Genomic DNA, 19,056 nt, shown 5'->3' with positions numbered 1-19,056 from the left:
TACTAAACTTGTATTCTGGGATGCCCTGATCCACAGATCTAAGACCAAACCTCAGGGACTCACAAATACATCAATGTGGAAAATCTCTGCTGTATAATTCACATGGTGACAGGTGCGCCAGAACCCCTCCTTCCACTTTTACCCTACACCTCAACTGAACTTGGGCTGACATGAAAACATGCGCGTTTCTGGCGTTACGAGTAGTAGAGTATCAATGTTAAATGGATAGAAATGACTAGCACCAATAAGTAATTAGTTTCCTACCAATGATAGCCAATAATGATCACACTAATGACTTGCACTTGCAGTAAATAGATCAATCTTCAGCTGTATCAAACAGGATCACACCTAACTCAAAGGAACACTAATCTCACCCAGGGTAACTAAAAATAAAACTAACTGTCAATAGCTTTAAGATTTTTTAATCTAATTAATTACATGGTATGCTGATTACTTAATCTAATTAATCGCAATTAATCGCATACATAAATACAGTTGAAGTCAGAAGATTACATACGCTTTAGCCAAATACATTTAAACTCAGTTTTTCACAATTCCTGACATTTAATCGTAGAAAACATTCCCTGTCTTAGGTCAGTTAGAATCACTACTTTATTTTTAGAATGTGAAATGTCAGAATAATAGTAGAGAGAATGATTTATTTCAGCTTTTATTTCTTTCATCACATTCCCAGTGGGTCAGAAGTTTACATACACTTAGTTAGTATTTGGTAACATTGCCTTTAAATTGTTTAACTTGGGTCAAACGTTTTGGGTATCCTTCCACAAGCTTCTCACAATAAGTTGCTGGAATTTTGGCCCATTCCTCCAGACAGAACTGGTGTAACTGAGTCAGGTTTGTAGGCCTCCTTGCTCGCACACGCTTTTTCAGTTCTGCCCACAAATGTTCTATCGGATTGAGGTCAGGGCTTTGTGATGGCCACTCCAATACCTTGACTTTATTGTCCTTAAGCCATTTTGCCACAACTTTGGAGGTATGCTTGGGGTCATTGTCCATTTGGAAGACCCATTTGTGACCGAGCTTTAACTTCCTGTCTGATGTCTTGAGATGCTGCTTCAATATATCCACATCATTTTCCTTCCTCATGATGCCATCTATTTTGTGAAGTGCACCAGTCCCACCTGCAGCAAAGCACCCCCACAACGTGATGCTGCCACCCCCATGCTTCACGGCTGGGATGGTGTTCTTCCGCTTGCAAGCCTCACCCTTTTTCCTCCAAACATAACGATGGTCATTATGGCCAAACAGTTCAATTTTTGTTTCATTAGACCAGAGGACATTTCTCCAGAAAGTAAGATCTTTGTCCCCATGTGCACTTGCAAACTGTCGTCTGGCTTTTTTATGGCAGTTTTGGAGCAGTGGCTTCTTCCTTGCTGAGCAGCCTTTCAGGTTATGTCAATATAGGACTCGTTTTGCTGTGGATATAGATACTTGTCTACCTGTTTCCTCCAGTATCTTCACAAGGTCTTTTTATCTGTTGTTCTGGGATTGATTTGCACTTTTCGCACCAAACTACGTTCATCTCTAGGAGACAGAATGCATCTCCTTCCTGAGCGGTATGATGGCTGTGTGGTCCCATGGTGTTTATACTTGCGTACTATTGTTTGTACAGATGAACGTGGTACCTTCAGACGTTTGGAAATTGCTCTCAATGATGAACCAGACTTGTGGAGGTCAATTTTTTTCTGACGTCTTGGCTGATTTCTTTTGATTTTCCCGTGATGTCAAGCAAAGAGGCACTGAGTTTAAAGGTAGGCCTTAAAATACATCCACAGGTACACCTCCAATTCAGTACACCTCCTATCAGAAGCTAATTGTCTAAAAGCTTGACGTCATTTTCTAGAATTTTCCAAGCTGTTTAAAGGCACAGTTAACTTAGTGTATGTAAACTTCTGACCCAGTGGAATTGTGATATAGTCAATTAAAAGTGAAACAATCTGTCTGTAAACATTGTTGGAAAAATTACTCATGTCATGCACATAGTAGATGTCATAAACGACTTGTCAAAAATATAGTTTGCCAATATTAAATCTGTGGAGTGGTTAAAAAATTAGTTTAAATGACTTATACCTAAGTGTATGTAAACTTCTGACTTCAACTGTATTTGCTTAGAATGCACCTCAAATAAAAATAATTCAATATATAATGATTAAATAATTATAAATAGTTATATTTAAACTAAAATAAAATAGTCAATCAGTTCGAGATTTATTATGAGGGCTTGTCTAAGGACGCATCAATGTACACCCTGCGTCAGACGGATACTTTGAGCGCCTTGGTTTCGTTGCGTCATTAACATACCATTTTTAGGTCGCTGTGTGAAGATAAACAAAGATCTGAAAATTAGAAAAATGCATCAAGTGTGGTTTGTTCTCTGTATGAGCTGCGTGTTACTTTTACAGCTGGAGATTCGCTTACTGCCCCCTGGAGAAAACTATAACCCCCTATTACATTTAAATGTTAATTAATAACACACCCAAAGAGTCCCCAAAACCTGCACAGATGTATCTAATTAATTATGCAATGACAACAGCCAATAGCAAGTCCCTGAGCATAAACAACAACAGACAGGATATTCCTGGGGCATGTTCAGCCCCGACAAAACGTGGCAAAACGTTTATTTAAACTGAAACGGTGGTGCGTTGAACACCCTGTTGTGTTACGCAAGCATTGCAACTATGGCAGCTGAGAAGGCCATTCTTTGCGTTCTTTTCGAAGAGTTTTCAGAGCCTAATGAAATCGGTTTAAATACGTGTTTAATACTACAAAATATGCTCGATGTTACAGTCACTGCCCTTGCCGTCCAGAATAGCAGAGAACATCCCAATCGAGTGAAGGGATATGTGGAAACTGTGGTTCCTAATTATGGTGATCCAACATTTGCCTCGCATTTCAGGATGACAAGTTAAACATTTCTTCTAATGTCTTCAATTGTTGCATACACCAAGCTGCAGTGGACACATCTGTAAAGGACTTCAGTTGGATCCATTGTGCGCATTGCCTTTTTAATACGGCGGGGTTTATATACACGTCGCTTCTGATTGGGTAACACCTCTGTCACACCCACCAAACGAGAGAAAACTTACCTCAAAACCCATTGCACACCGTTTCACACCATTTCGAGGAAACATGTCATTCAACCCAGAAACCGTAGCAAAACGGTGCACAACGTTTTGAGATTGAACGTGCCCCTGGTAAGGACTATAATTCGCACCTGACATTCATTTAAATAGGTAAACATGCCATTTTGCCCTTTACACTAAGTAAAAGAATGCAGACATCTGATTGGTCCATCTAACCATTAGTGGTGGGTAAAAATATAAATTTTCCGATGCATCACGTTCCTCATTTCTTTCACTATCAAATGAACTCAATATCGATTCTTAAATCCCAAGATCTATCTTTTACTCTATGTGTAATCCTCCACTACTATGAGAGGTAATCACTTGCATTTGCCACCAAAATTTCGAGTTATATGACTAAAAATGTATATATATTTAGCAACTGGCTGGTAAATGTTTAGATTTCACTCAGCAGTACTTGTGTAGTATAGTGATGGAGTATTCAGCAGCTAGATCCTTTAACTGCTCGTGAGAGTAAAAGTTGTTCCAGTTTAATGTCTCCAAAGAAGAGATCCACGCAACCTATTTGTCATTAAATAATGTCTCTTTTGAAACCCTTTCTGTTCTTTACAGTCAGCTGTTGATCATAAACAACAAAAAAGAAACATTTAATTCTAATCACACATAGCACAGATGAGATAAAGCCTTTCGAGTCTCTCGTTAACATGCACTAATTTAAAGACGCTGATTACAGAAATGCCAGATTTCCTTAAAGAGGCAGTACCAGCTTTTAGCACGTGTTCAACAAATCAATGTAAATACCTGTAAATAGTACAAATTGTTATCGATAACATGAATGAAAATGAGTAAGAGCCCGCTAATTTTTCGAATACTTTTGGTATGTTTTGCACAGAGCACAGACATCAGTCATGTTTTTCTAGAGTCTTTGCATGTCATCTGTGTATGCACCTGCCGTTGACTGTGCTAAAAGAGTATAATAAAGCAGTTGTAGTGCACATGCATCAAACACGTCTGTACATGCTCGTGGTCAAAACAGTACACTTTGAAAGGCTGAGCACTCGACCGTGCGCGAGACAAAGCGGCACGCTGTATACAGTACACTTTGACCTTAGGGTATACTTCGTTTTTCCACATACCATTACGTCTCATGCATGGGTTAGGTGTACACGTTTGACATATGCATGCTACAACTGCTTTGTGATAATCTTTAGTACAGTCAACAACTGTAAAATGTAAGTAAAACTGTCAAATCAAACACAGTGAATGTTTACTACTCAGTGTTAGAGGTTTGATCAAATCACTGTGAGAAATACTAACAGTGATGCTCGACCGCTAATTACAAACACACACACACGATGGCAATGACAAATGATGCTGTGAACGCAAACAGATGAAATACATTAGCATATTTACACACACACACACACACATCCAGAGGAATGTTTTGAATGAGTGTGCTTGTGCTGGTGTATATATATATAGGCTAGTGTAAGTAGGCTACAGCGTGCTGTGTGTCTCTCTCAGGTCCTGTAAATGGGTCACACTGGCCACAGTTAAATTGGTTCTACAGGCAGCGAGATGTGAAATGTCCAAGAACCAGCACAGAACAAACTGAACAACACGAGAGGAGAGGACATATATTCATCATCAGATCCAAAACTGACAAAGGGGCATGTGCAGAACTGTAAATTACGGGTGCATCTCAAGTAAATATATCCTGTTTTTAAGTGGAAAACTAGACACATTTGTTGTATTGTGTGCAACACAAATGAGCCCTACAGCAAACTAATGCCTAGTCAATACTAATGACTAATGCTTAAATGTCACATGGAGAACAAGTTCATACTTTCACAGATGATCTGATGCCTCTGTAGTTCTGGATTCTGAAGCAGCTCCAACATTCACTGTGTCATTTCACACACCAGAACCCTGAAAAACACGAGGCAGAATGACAGCACGAGGAACTCGAAACATGAGATCAAATCTAACATGCACGTATTAACTAAAACATCCTTTTGTGTTCCATGAAAGAAAGAAAGTCAGGGTTAGTAAATGATGATGTCAGAATTTGAGTGAACTGCGCCTTTAAGAAACTCCACAGTACAGTACTGAACGTCACACACGTGCAGAATACTGCCACCAACAGGAGAAATGGCATCTTTACCACACAAATATATCATAAATCATCATTACTTTATTCATATGGTTAAACTTGGGTATATAATGTATTATGAAGTTCAAACATCCCAAACAAACATAATTAAATGACATAATGTCTTCAGTTTTGCGCAGGAGATCATACGCATCACTCGAGTTATATAACCGATCATGAGCAGGTTTAACTGAGATGCTAGACGAGGGTCCCTGAACACAATTGACATCAAAAGCTGTTTGATCGACTACCATATATGATCAGTTCTCATAGAATGAGGCCATTAAAAATATATCCTGATATACACTAAACATATGGGTCAAGAGCTGATTTCACAAGTTAAAAGATACAATGAAAACTCCTACAACAACGTAAAAATCTGAATCGCAACAAACCAATTGATATCTTCATCTTCGGGCACTTTTATGTCACAAGGGTTGATTTACATTAAAACAAACAGATTTTACATTTTTGTTATATGAAGGTCCCATTAAAACTGACTTGGACACTTTTTATTAGGCCATTATTAGGTACTTTTAAAATGTCTTTAATGTATAGATTTGACAGTTTTATCATTTAGACCTAGACTTTCAATATTAAACTAGTAAAAATACTAATTATTACGTTTGACCGTGTACACATGCGTGGACGTTGTATTTTGGCTTCGCTACACGTAACGCATAATTTAATTTAATTTAAACGGACTGATCTCAGATCAGGAGACTCTGTGCTGTCAGTAAAGGGTTAAACTTTTGACGTATGGAGTCATGTGACCAAACAACATGGCGCTGATCACAGCGGAGTTTGTCTTTGGGAGAAACGCCAACAAAACTAAGAAACTGAATTAAGTTTTTAAATTAAAACCTGTTTGAGTCAAAAGATTAGAGTCTCTAGTTTCATCCGATATGCCATTTTTAAAATTTAAGCGATTATATCGTGAATTGGCACGCTGTTAAACACAATGACCACATTAGTGGACTGTATGCTCAGTTTCAGTTAAAATATCCTATATTTACTGTGCATTACATTGAGAATTAATGGATATATCCAAAAATGGAAAATGTTGCTTTCAGAGGCTTTATATGGAGTTAGGATGAAAATAAGGTGCATTTCAAACTGTTCTGAGACCAGTGCAGACAGATGTTTATTAGGTGCTACTAGTTAGAAAAAAGTTTTTTCAAAAGTTATTGTACTTGTTAACCAATTAGACAAAAGTGTCAGTGAAGAGCAAGAAATATGAGACAAAATACAGAAAAATCAAGGGAAATATCACATTTTATTGGCCGTCATTTCAAACCAAATTATGCGAAAAGTGTAAAAATATGATTTAATTGTGTGTATTTAGGATACATCATATATGATCTATGAAATTAGTCTGTCATTTTATATGAAAAAGGTTAAAAAAAGGGGTCCTGGGTAGCTCAACGAATATTGACGCTGACTATCACACCTGGAGTCGCGAGTTCGAATCCAGGGTGTGCTGAGTGACTCCAGTCAGGTCTCCTAAGCAACCAAATTGGCCCGGTTGCTAGGGAGGGTAGAGTCACATGGGGTAACCTCCTCGTGGTCGTGATTAGTGGTTCTCGCTCTCAATGGGGCGTGCGGTAAGTTGTGCGTGGATCGTGGAGAGTAGCATGAGCCTCCACATGTTGTGAGTCTCCGCGGTGTCATGCACAACGAGTCACGTGATAAGATGCACGGATTGACGGTCTCAGAAGCGGAGGCAACTGAGACTTGTCCTCTGCCACCTGCATTGAGGTGAGTAACTGTGCCACCACGAGGACCTACTAAGTAGTGGGAATTGGGCATTCCAAATTGGGGAGAAAAAAAAAAAGAAAGAAAAAGGTTGCAAATGTCATTTCCAGCACAGAATTCTATTAAACACAATACAGAATTTGAGACTGTGTGGGAAATGACACAAAAATGACATAAATCTCCTGTGATGCATGAACACACACTGTTGCACATTGTTAGTAGATAATTTAAATCAACTAGTAAGAGTGTGAAAATTTCTTTCTAGAAATCCATGGTGATAAAAGTGCCAGAATTTTAAGAAACACCCTTCTATAAAGGCATTAGACAAACATATGTCATTGTGAACATTTGGTCAGTGCCATTGTGTTTTGGTTTGTTTTATAGCCTTCATTTTTGAGGTATTAATGGATAAATTTATCAATTATCGAAATGGTTGTTTGTTGCAGCTCTAATCTGAGTCATCTGTCGACGTGACTTTCACAGCGCATGTGTTCTCGTGTCCGTATTAGACTCTGTTCTGCTGCTGTTCTCACGGCCCAGTTTGTGGTTCTGTTTGTGTTCTGGGACACGAGGACAGAGTTCCTGACAGCTGCAGTCTGATCCTGCTGCCCGCCGGTGCCAACATTCAACAGGGCACACTGGAAAGACCTACTTTATATGACCAAAAAACATAAAGCAGTCAATGTGAACGGTTCTTGACACCTCGTTTTCCCCCCAGTTTCAATTTAAATAGTCACCAAAAAATACATTGTCAACATTTACTCACTTTCATGTCGTTCCAAATCTGAATGACTTCCTTTCATCAGTGAAACATGAAAGATGTTTAAGAATGATCATAAAACTATATAAAAGTATGCGATCATCTTTAACTATCTCACTAATCACAACAGACCTTTAACACACAAGTCTTTCTCTGCTCTATAAATAGTGTGTGTATAGACACAGACTGGAGAGACTCGTGACTTATGGGAAGCCACACCTCGTTCACACAAGCATATGTCCAGCTAAACATTAATACATTTATAGACCGTGTCAAAAACTTAGCTTAAGTGTTGGTCTCGTGGCCCATCAACTTTTAAAACAAATGGTTAATATACATTTGAATATATGGGCCCCACAGCTTATACAAGGCCCCCTCTATAGGGCCCTGTGAATATGAGGGCCCCCAGCCCTGTTATAGGACCCTTTTGCCTTCTTGTTTCTAATTAAAGTTTTTGAGCCACCCTATGATGTCGCGCGTGTCATATTTGATACATGACTTTCTTAAGCCTCTACATCATCAACATGACCAAATCTTTGCTGAAAAAAAACTGTTGTATCCAGTGTACTAGATTTCTACTGCCTCCTGGTGAAAGTTTCCATGCTCTTCCTTGTAATATAATTTCCAAAATGGCCACCTTCATATTGTGATGCACTCGTCTTTTTGATGTGAAATCTTTGGGGATTTTGATAAAGTAAAATTAACAATAGTGTTTAAACAGTGCATTCAGAAAGTATTCAGACCCCTAAATTTATTTCACATTTTGTTACGTTGCAGCCTTATGCTAAAATGCTTTAAATTATTATTTTTCACATCAATCTGCACTCCATACCCCATATTGACAAAGCAAAAACCAGATTTTTGATAACTTTGCAAATGTACAAACTCACATTAACATAAGTATTCAGACCCTTAACTCAGTACTTAGTTGAAGCAGCTTTGGCAGCGATTACAGCCTCAAGTCTTTTTGGGTATGACAAGCTTTGCACACCTGGATTTGGGGATTTTCTGCCATTCTTCTCTGCAGATCCTCTCAAGCTCTGTCAGGTTGGATGGGGAGCGTCGGTGGACAGCCATTTTCAGGTCTCTCCAGAGATGTTTGATTGGGTTCAAGTTCGGGCTCTGGCTGGGCCACTCAAGGACATTCCCAGAGTTGTTCCTAAACCACTCTTGCATTGTCTTGTCTGTGTGTTTAGGGTCATTGTCCTGTTGGAAGGTGAACCTTCGGCCCAGTCTGAGGTCCTGAGCGCTCTGGACCAGGTTTTCATTAAGGATATCTCTGTATTTTGCTGCGTTCAGCTTTCCTTCAATCCTGATCAGTCCCCCAGTCCCTGCTGCTGAAATACACCCCCTCAGCATGATGCTGCCACCACCATGCTTCAGCGTTGGGATGGTATTGCACAGGAGATGAGCGGTGCCTGGTTTCCTCCAGACGTGACGCTTGGAATTGAGGCCAAACAGTTCAATCTTCATTTCATCAGACCAGAGAATCTTGTTTCTCACAGTCTGAGAGTCCTTTAGGTGCTTTTTTATGTGTCTTGCACTGAGGAGAGGCTTCCGTCTGGCCACTCTGCCATAAAGTCCAGATCGGTGGAGTGTTGCAGTGATGATTGTCCTTCTGCAAGTTTCTCTCATCTCCACACATGATCTCTGGAGCTCAACCAGAGTGACCATCGGGTTCTTGGTCACCTCTCTTACTAAGGTCCTTCTCCCTCGATTGCTCAGTTTGGCCGGGCGGCCAGCTCTAGGAAGAGTCCTGGTTGTTCCAAACTTCCATTTAAAAATTATGGGGGCCACTGTGCTCTTGGGAACCTTCAAAGCAGCTGAAATGTTTTTGTAGCCTTCCCCGTATCCTTGACGCAATCCTGTCTCTGAGCTCTGCAGGCAGTTCCTTTGACCTCATGGCTTGGTTTTTGCTCTGATATGCATTTACAGCTGTAAGATCTTATATAGACAGGTGTGTGCCTTTCCAAATCATGTCCGATCAATTGAATTTGCCACAGGTGGACTCCAATCAAAGTGTAGAAACATCTCAAAGATGATCCAGAGGAATGGGATGCACCTGAGCTAAATTTCAAATCTCATAGCAAAGGGTCTGAATACTTATAACTTATGTCAATGTGATATTTCAGTTTTTTCTTTTTAATACATTTGCAAAGTTATCAAAAATCTGGTTTTTGCTTTGTCATTATGGGGTATGGAGTGTAGATTGATAATTAAAAAATGATTTAAAGCATTTTAGCATAAGGCTGCAACATAAAATGTGAAAAAAAATGAAGGGGTTTATTTATGAATGCACTGTATTGTTACTGATATTTAAAAATGAGTATTTATTGAATTGAAGCAAAAAAAAAATAAAAAAAATAACTTTTATTTCATAAGTTATGTTTATAGGGTTCAGCTTTATGCTTTGCATGAAAAGTACTGTCCAACATAAATATTTACTATACTATTCATTGCTATAGCTGCATGTTTGCCCTAGATTACAGAAAATAACTGTGCTTAGGTGGCTAGGAAAGTGTGGTACAAATGTACTGATTAAACTAGACACATAAAGTTTGTTGAGACAAACTGTAATGATGGATTGTCAAAACCTTGTCTGAAAGTTTAAAATAGCTTTAAATGCTTGAAGTTAAAAAATGTATCAGGTCTTACGGTAAGACAAGAAAAAAAGAAAGAATAGAGCATCTTAAAGCAGATTAAAGGGCTTTTGACAGCTGAAGTTTGAAATCACGAACATTCAAAAACAGAAACAGCTCATTTGAACATTCTGTCAATGTAATGTAGTCTAGGGGATTTTGGCATAAACTTCACAAGGCTTTTTTGATGGGAGAATAATAATGGTAGCCAAACTGTAGGGTCATTGTAAACAGAATTTACAATAAAAAGACCACTATTTTTGAGCCCCACACCTTTTAGCCCTTCGAAGCGCTCACAATGGAAAGTAAAGTCTTTGAAGGAAATAGGGTGTAGGGATGATCAATTCTGAATGGAACGCACCCCATCATTCTGATGAGTTAGAAAAGATATAGCAGCACAAGCCAGAACTGCCGGAACTCTTTGCCAAGTTTCACCAAACCCATGCGTAGATGCTGTAGGAGCCTATTTGTTAAATTCTTCAATATTTAAAGTGTTTGATGATGTTAAAATATTTCATAATGTATTACTGCCCCTTTAAATGTATGCACATTTACACATTTATTACACATTTTGTTACATGCTTGTTTTTACGTTACTGTCTCTTTAAGAACAGTGGCTGCTCAGCAAATGTGTTTCGGTTGAGCGGTTTCTATACCACATCCATGCTGTGTGTTTGAATTATTCTGCCTGGAAATAACAGAACATGTACTAAAGTAGACTTAAATCAATGCAAATTGTTTGTGTAGATCACAACTTTAAAACAAAATTGGCCCCGGGGCCCTTGCTAGTCATAATCCACCCTTGGAAATGATGTCATCACACATCCATCTGAGCATGAGCTTAAACACACACAGAGTGGTTTGTGTGGTGTTTACACTGGAGGAACACAGGATGTGAGTGTGACCATCATGATCTTCACCCACACACAGAATTACTCGACTCAGAGTTCCTGTCAGCACTGTAAACGCCTACAGACCTGAAACACACACAGCTGCTGCATTCAGACCAGCACAAGTCTTACTGTAGAGGTATATAAACACATCGGCAACCCCTTCAACACACTCTTCACATCATGTGACTTTCATTTGTACACACAGACAGAGAAGTGTTTGAAATTTGTGGAGTGTTTAAGGCTGAATAAAGATAAATAGTAGTGATGCATCGATGTATCGGCCAACAGAGTGCAACGGTCTGGTTCCGTAAGTAAAAATCCCATTCATTTATCCCATAGACGAGTTGATCTTCAACGATAACTTATAAACCTTTACAGACAGACCTACCATGAGCTCTGAGGTTGTTCATCGATGGTATATGCTCCTGTTGAAGCCATCTGTCTGCGTTATTTCAACTTCATTGTTTAGAAATAGTGTTTGATAATGGAAATCATGGTAAACAACTACATTACCCATGATACAGCAGAGAAAGATCCACCAATCAGAGAACCGTGGCCAACAAAACCCATGAAACGTGCCTCAAAGCGACCGCCCACTCCCATGATGCACTGTGAATGACATAATCGAGTCTCACTTCACCCTTAAACTATTTATATATTTGTGCATATCGGAGTATTTTGCAATAAATTAAAATATATTGTTTCTATTCTTATACTCAACAACCTAAAATCAATAGTTTTATATATATTCCAATTGTTCAGTGACATCATTTGCAATGCTTCATGGGATTGTAGTCCGTGCTTGTATCTTTGTCTTTATGTCTTTTATGAAGGATTTTATTAAATGTCTAAGGAAGAAATGAATGGAACACTTGAATGGAATGCATCCCAAATGGAACACTTAACGGATTTTTACTACATGGAAGCATTCGCCATTTAACAGCTGACGGAAGTGACAATTCAAGTGCACATGATGTGTTGCCGCTGGCTTTAGCGCGTTAGCCAACCTCAAATCAACACTTGTTTCTTAAACAACGTACATATTCAAACAGCTTGGGGTGATGGTAAAGCATTCAACTCACATTTGTAAGGTGCTGTATCCACTGAAGTTTTGCTAGTTGCTACATTCTTCACTATTTACAACTGTTTTGTCAGACCAGCAGCGCAGCCAGGTAACTCCGCCCCTTCCGCTATCTATGGCAAGCTGCGTGCTTTGAGAGCATGAAGTGTCCAACATTCCACACTTCGTTTTGATGGTTGAAAAAGTGCATCATCCGGGTACTTAAAATACACTTCTTTTTGCTGCATTTTCAGTGTAAACGTACTACTCAAACTACTTACACTAAAAAATGGTGTAGAATAGTGCAGAAGTGTGCAGTTTGGGATGCACCATTTGTTACAGTGAGACACGTACATTAAAACCACCTGCCTAATATTGTGTAGGTCCCACTCGTGCCGCCAAAACTGTGCCTACCCGCATCTCAGAATAGCATTCTGACATGCTATTCTTCTCACCACAATTGTACAGAGCGGTTATCTGAGTTACCATAGACTTTGTCAGTTCAAACCAGTCTGGCCATTCTCTGATGACCTCTCTCATCAACAAGGTGTCACTGGATGTTTTTCTGTAACTGCTGATCTCCTTTGAAAGTATACCTCACGCAGATGAGCGCGAATGGACGCGTTCGACACATACGCAGTACAATTGCTTTGTTATATGCTACCAAACATTAGAGGGCAGCACCGAGTCATGCCATTTACAGGACATCCACTCTGAAGGATAAAGAAGAAGAAAAACGGAGGATCCGCCATTAGAGGAAGCAAGAACAACAACAAAATGATGGAGAAGGATATGTTTTTCAACTACTGCTTGACACTACAGCACAACTGTGCGTATTGCCACCTAGTGGACTCTTCTATCTCAACAGTGTGCGCATGCACATTTGTCCATGTTGCGGTCGATGGGCTAGAGGACGAAAAAAACTGGGAAGACAGGTCACCGAAGATTCCGTCGCCCCATGTACCTCGGACCCAGGAGGGGAGTGCGTGTGGCCGTCGGACCCTGCTCATGCCTGGGCCATTCCATGAACACTCCCCGGACCTTCACTGAGCCCCGTTTCACCACGAGGATGCCAGATCCTCTTTTGTTTTGGGCACAATTCCCCCTGGACACTATTTGCTCCATTTTTGGACATTTTATGTTTATTATTATTTTCAATAAATGCCTCTCCGAGGCTTGATGCCACACCCACTGTCTCTCTCTCTTGCTCACTCCGCCACAGTGGTGGAGAATGTAGGCAATTAGTGGGCAGAGACGGCGCAGTTGGGCAGGTGGAAAGATGGAAAGCCTGGAGTGCGGCGGAGAAAACATGAGGATGGCTCCCCAGCCGCAGCAAGGGGTAAGTGGAATTTAATAAGCAATTACCCTGCAGTTGGTTGAGGCTGTCATATTAATTCGTGCTTTTCTCTGTTCCCACTTGGGTGCAAGCGAGAGGGAGAGCTGGCACGGAGAGACATCCCCCATACACCCACTCTGACCGTAGGGCCTGGTTGAGGAAGTAGCATTCCCATGTGGATGGCTAAAGAGTGTGCACCTACGGCTCTGGACTCCATGGTTTGATACAAGCATAGGAGGAGGTGCCGACGGGGCGACGCTTGGGGGGGGGGAGGGATGTGGCGGAACGACCCGCCCCTCCCTCTTGTCATCGTCACCCTGCCTCTTAAGGCCATCCTTCAGCCAGACTCACGATGGGAGTAGGGCAGGAGAAAAGAAGAGGTGCATAATAAGCCTCGTTGTGGCACAGTTTGATGAGGCTCACCTTAGATGGAGCCTCATCAACACTGCCATAAAAACACAGAGCGCATCTCTCCCTGGGGAACCAGCTTCTATTCTCCATGTGTGCCCACACTGGCATCCACACAGGCCCAGGATCAGAGCAGGGAGGGTTTGGCCAAGTAAGATGCGTCACCAGACCCACTCCTCGGACCCCTGGCACGAGTTCGATGTTTCGCCAGGGAGGACAGCATGTGTTGTGGTCGACGGGCTAGAGGCCGGGCCCTCTCACCTGCCACGGGCCTGGGAGGACAGGCCGCCGAAGATGCCGCCGCCCCACGCACCTCTGACCCAGGAGGGGAGTGCATGCAGCCGTTGGGCCCCGCTCATGCCTGGGCCATTCCATGGACACTCCCCCGACCTTCACTGAGCCCCGTTTTACCACGAGGATGCCAGATTCCCTTTTGTTTTGGACACAATTCTACCTGGACACCATTTTTGGACATTTTATGTTTATTATTTTCAATAAATGCCTCTCCGAGGCTTGGCTCTTGCTCACCCCACCACAGTAGGTAAACTAGAGAACTGTTGTCTCAGCAATAAAGCAAATTACTCCAATCTGCTCAGCGAAGTTTATCTTCTTTTCAGGACTTTAAGGATTCATAAACTGTGGTCAAAACAAACACTTGACGGACAGGTCGAGCCAGAATTCCACACATGCATAAGAGCGAAGAGATTTCTCACTTACTGTAAAGACAAAAGTGTCTCAAACACCTTTTAATAGCCTAAATACCTCAATCAGAGGATACAGACCGATTATTTGATCCATGTTCAGGTCATTTTAGGAAATAAACACACTTTACCACATAATGGTCAACGTATATGTGTTTTTGTATACGTTACTGATTAAATACAAGTGAGATGACAGCACTCCATCATCATGGAAACACAGATTGCTCAGATTAGAACAGAGACAGAGAGATTATGGCAGAACGGTTTTACATGTTTACATATACATGCTCTGGAAACTCCCCTCATGATCTGATATCAGTGGAATACAACAATAAACAACCAGTAATTAACACACACTTCATCAAATAATGCCATCATCACACATATTTGTTGCTATAGTAATGCTCACATCTGGAAAACCCCTCAATGCTGAGTTTGAAATCTTTGTTAATGAAGATGAACCGTTTCTAATCAGAGGATTTAATCAAACTAAACTCAAATCTCATTCAGTGATTCGGCCCTGTTAAACACAATCACCTCAGAGGGAATCATGGGATTTAAAACTGAACAGGATGAATTTGGTGCTATTTTTACCTCGCTTCTTCTAATAACTTCCTGTTAGCGACATACTTTGTGTGTGTGGAGAGCAAGAGAGAGAAATAAAGAGAAACTGAGACATTATAATCTATCAGAACTGTTTTCCTTCAGCAGATTTGAGGTTGTCTGGTCACTAAAGAGACTCTAAAAATATAAATACAGTAAATATTTCACTGAACTCTAGTCATGTTTGGCATGCTGTGTATTTAAAGCTGAATTTGTGCTCAGTGTTTGACATTAATGTTGTTTTGTGCTTTAAAAGTTCCCCAAATGATCAGTATGGCCTTTATGTCTGAGGGCATTTAAAATACCATTCTACCATACTTCCTATCTCCACCTCTGTGCGTATACTGTTTATAGCATGCAAATTTTCAGTATGCATTGTAGGTATTCACTTGACCTACATTTGCCAGAATGTGCACTGTATATTCAACAGAGCACAATGTATACTGTATTCCATGGGTTTTCAAACTTGTTGATGCCAAGGACCCCCAAATATGAAAATCACCTTGCCTGGGACACCCTCCTAAAATAAAGTGACAAGAAAAAGTATGTAAACCCTTTGGTGTAACCTGCATTTATGTCTTAAAATCTGGTTTGATCTTCATCTAAGTTACATTATTGAACAAACACAATCTGTTGTAACTAGTAACACACAAATTATCGTATTGTTCTTGTACATACTGAATACATAATTCAAACATTCACAGTGTAGTTTGGAAAAAGTAAGTGAACCTCTAGGCTAATGACATCAACAAAAGCTAATTAGAGTCAGGAGTTGGCAAACCTGGCATCCAATTAATGAAACGAAATTGGAGGTGTGGGTTAGTGCTACTTTGCCTTATAAAAAGCACTCAAACATTTTGAGTTTGCTATTCAAAATAAGCATCCGCTGATGTGGACCAAGAGATCTCAGAAGACCTACGATCATGAATTATTGCTTTGAATGAAGCTGGAAAGGGTTACAAAGTTATCTGGAAGAGATAAGATATTCATCTGTCCACAGTTAGACAAACTGTCTATAAATGGAGATGATTTAGTACTATAGGTACTCTCACTAGAAGTGGCCGTCCAGTCAAGATGACTCAAAGGGCACATCACAGAATGCTCAGTGAGGTATAAAAGAACCCTAGAGTGTCAGATAAAGACTTGAAGGAATCATTGGAACTGGTTAACATCTCTGTTCATGAGTCTACTATATGGAAAACATTAAACAGGTATGGTGTCCATGGCAGGACATCATGAAGGACGCCGCTGCTTTCCAACATAAACATTTCTCCACACCTGAAGTTTGCCAAAGAATTGTTTGAATTGTTTTGGGAAGAACACGCAGCATAAAAAGGGCACTGCATACCAACATGAAAACATCATCCCAACGGTGAAGTACGGTGGAGGGAGCATCATGATTTGGGGCTGCTTTGCTGATTCTGGGCCTGGACCGCTTGATTAATTCCCAAGTTTATTAATATATCCTACAGGATAATGTCAGGGTGTCTGTGTGCCAGCTGAAGATAAGTAGAAGTTGGATGATGCAGCAGGACAATGACCCTAAACATCAAAGTAAATCCACTACAGAATGGCTTCAAAAAAAGAAAATCCACCTTTTGGAGTGTCCCAGTCAGAGTCCAGACTTTAACCCAATAGAGATGCTGTGGAATGACCTCAAGAGAGACACCAGACATCCTAAGAATTTGTCTGAGCTGAAGCAGTTCTGTAAGGAAGAATGATCCAAAATTCCTTCTGAACATTGTGCAGGTCTAATCCGCAGCTACTGGAAACACTTGGTTCAGGTTATTGCTGCCAAAGGAGGTTATTAAATCCAAGGGTCCACTTACTTTTTCCACAGCACTGTGAATGTTTAATGGGATGTGTTTAATAAAGACATGAAATGATTATAATTGTTTGTGTGTTGTTAGCTTAAGCACATTGTGTTTGTCTATACTTGTGACTTTGATGAAGCTGAGATCACATTTTATGACCAATTAATGCAGAAAACCAGCCAATTCCAAAGGGTTCACATACTTTTTCTTGCCACTGTATATAAAGGTCGCTATATATTTTTGTGTATAAAGACCAGAGAAAAATAAAGAAAAAAACTGAAGGATGATATTATAAAGACAAATTAAATAATAAGCTTTTCTGTTGTTACTGTATTAAAACTTTTTATAAATGTAAAAAAATAAATTGTTAAAATATTATCTGTAGGGATGTACTAATGTATCGGACAATTATTGATGAAATTTAAACCATCCGCTACAGTATAACCATCAATATAAACCGCTGATATCAACCATTTGTTTTTCATATTGCCGTTTGCATGCTTATGATCTCATAAGCATGCAGATCTGATATGAAAAAATTACTGTTTACTTGTTATTAACTACGTAATTTGTGTTGTATTAAGTTTCAAATAATTCTTCTGTGTGTAAGGTAAATAAATACCAAAACAAAATCCATAATAAATAAAAAAGTAAAGCATGCTGAAAATGCATAATGTAAATTTGTAATGTTCATTCATAATATATAAAATGTGAGTTCTGTTTAGAACTGCAAAAAAATAAAAAATAAAAAGTGCAAAAATGATTTAAAAGTGCAAATTTAAATCATTATTAAAAAAATTCTTGTATTGTGGCCCTCTTAAAATTTTGGCCTGTCGTGTTTAACAGATTCAGTCCATGTTTAATAAAAATAATTTATTGTTAGAATAATAAAATAGCTTTTTAACCCATTCTTAAAGCACAATTAACAGCAGCTAAACTGTGATTTGATGACAAAAGTTAAGTGGCATATTATTGGTATTGGCTAATAGTTTATTTATTTATTTTTTTGTTAAAATCGGTATCGTATAGACAAAAATGTTCATATCGGTACTTCCCTAATTATCGGGAAAATATTTAGCCTAATTGTAGTATACTGACAGCATATATTTCTTCTACCCAATAACTGAGTAATGTTAAATGTATAACCCTGAGGAGAAACATTTAGATTAAACTCAACTGGCAATAGTGTCAAATTTGTTACATATAGTTTTTTACTTTCTGACATTTATGAACACTTTTCTTCTGGAAAAAGAAGGCCCCCAGTTTGAAAACCCCACAATGGAATGTGCTTGACAACAAGAAAAGAGATAAACATTATTAAATTAGACTATTAAGACATTCCTACACAAACTTGAATTAAAAATGGACATTATATTTTATTTCTAAGATAACTGCACGTCTCTCACATGAGGTCATGTGACAACACGGATGTAAACTACTGTTGAAATGTTTATCATGGAATAATACCTTCTGGTTCACTTTCTATTTAAAAAAGTAGTAGGCTGTAGTGTACATTGCACAGTAAGTCGTAGCAAGTAGTAAATTCACACAATTTACAGCACAAAAATCTCTGCCAGTGTGAAAAACAAGCAAACAACAGCAGACCTTCATTCAGACGAACTAGAAAGAGTGTGTGTGAGAGCGTGTGTGTGTGTGAGTGTGTGTGTGTGAGTGTGAGTGTGTTTCAGACACTGGCCTATTTCCCCTGTGTCCACTTCCTAACACAGTGCCACACACACACACACACACACACACACACACACACACACACACACACACATGTTGGTGCAGCTATCATTATGAGGATTCTCCATAGACATAATGATTTTTA

General features: G+C 39.5%; 1 protein-coding gene across 3 annotated transcripts in view; it reads right to left on the bottom strand.

Annotated features, from left to right (window-relative positions):
• The window catches only part of lzts2b (leucine zipper, putative tumor suppressor 2b), a 36,951-nt gene that overhangs the window by 14,386 nt on the left and 3,509 nt on the right, over positions 1-19,056 (bottom strand). Inside the window, exons 1-2 of one of the 3 annotated variants that reach the window (XM_051667894.1) lie at positions 7,778-7,949; positions 4,951-7,662 (exon numbers count right to left, since the gene is read on the bottom strand). The exons of 1 other annotated variant lie outside the window; for it this stretch is intronic. The gene's annotated coding sequence lies outside the window, so the exon portion shown is untranslated. Of the gene's footprint in view, positions 1-4,950; positions 7,663-7,777; positions 7,950-19,056 lie in introns of those variants that run through there. One more of the 3 variants, XM_051667895.1, reaches the window with a different exon arrangement.

Source organism: Myxocyprinus asiaticus, chromosome 32 (genome assembly GCF_019703515.2).
Source record: "Myxocyprinus asiaticus isolate MX2 ecotype Aquarium Trade chromosome 32, UBuf_Myxa_2, whole genome shotgun sequence".
Lineage (NCBI taxonomy): Eukaryota > Metazoa > Chordata > Actinopteri > Cypriniformes > Catostomidae > Myxocyprinus > Myxocyprinus asiaticus.
This window is presented reverse-complemented; position numbering and strand designations above follow the sequence as displayed.